Below are 987 nucleotides of genomic sequence, written 5' to 3'. Positions count from 1 at the left end.
TATTACCCTCTCCAGGTCAGTATTTATTGTACTCTCCAGGTCAGTATTTATTGTACTCTCTAGATCAGTATTTATTGTACTCTCCAAGACATTATTTATTGTACTCTCCAGATCAGTATGTATTGTACTCTCCAATTCAGTTTTTAGTGTACTCTCCAGTTCAGTATTTATTGTACTCTCCATGTCATTATTTACTGTACTCTCCAGGTCAGTATTTATTGTACTCTCCACTTCAGTTTTTATTGTACTCTCTGGATCAGTATTTATTGTACTCTCCATGTCAGTATTTATTGTAGTCTCCAGTTCAGTATTTATTGCCCTCTCATGGTCAGTATTTATTGTATTCTCCAGGTCAGTATTTATTTTACTCTCCAGGTCAGTATTTATTGTACTCCCCAGGTAAATATTTATTGTACTCTCCAGGTCAGTATTTATTGTACTCTCCAATTATTAGTTATTGTACTCTCTAGGTCAGTATTTATTGTACTCTCCAATTCAGTTTTTATTGAACTCTCCAGGTCAGTATTTATTGTACTCTACAGATCAGTATTTATTCTACTCTCCAAGTCACTATTTATTGTACTCTCCAGTTCAGTATTTATTGCCCTCTCCAGGTCAGTAATTATTGTACTCTCCAGATCAGTATTTATTGTAGTCTCCAGGTCAGTATTTATTGCGTTCTCATTGGCAGTATTTATTGTATTCTCCAGGTCAGTATTTATTTTACTCTCCAGGTCAGTATTTATTGTACTCTCCAGGTCATTATTTATTGTACTCTCCAGGCCAGTATTTATTGTAATCTCCAAGTCATTATTTATTGTACTCTCCAGGTCAGTATTTATTGTACTCTCCAGGTCATTATTTATTGTACTCTCCAGGCCAGTATTTATTGTACTCTCCAGGTCAGTATTTATTGCACTCTCCAGGTCAGTATATTTATTGTACTCTTCAGGTCAGTATTTATTGTGCTCTCCAGGTCAGTATTTA

Source organism: Pristiophorus japonicus, chromosome 25, assembly GCF_044704955.1.
Source record: "Pristiophorus japonicus isolate sPriJap1 chromosome 25, sPriJap1.hap1, whole genome shotgun sequence".
Classification (NCBI taxonomy): domain Eukaryota; kingdom Metazoa; phylum Chordata; class Chondrichthyes; family Pristiophoridae; genus Pristiophorus; species Pristiophorus japonicus.
Note: the sequence above shows the minus strand (reverse complement) of the source record.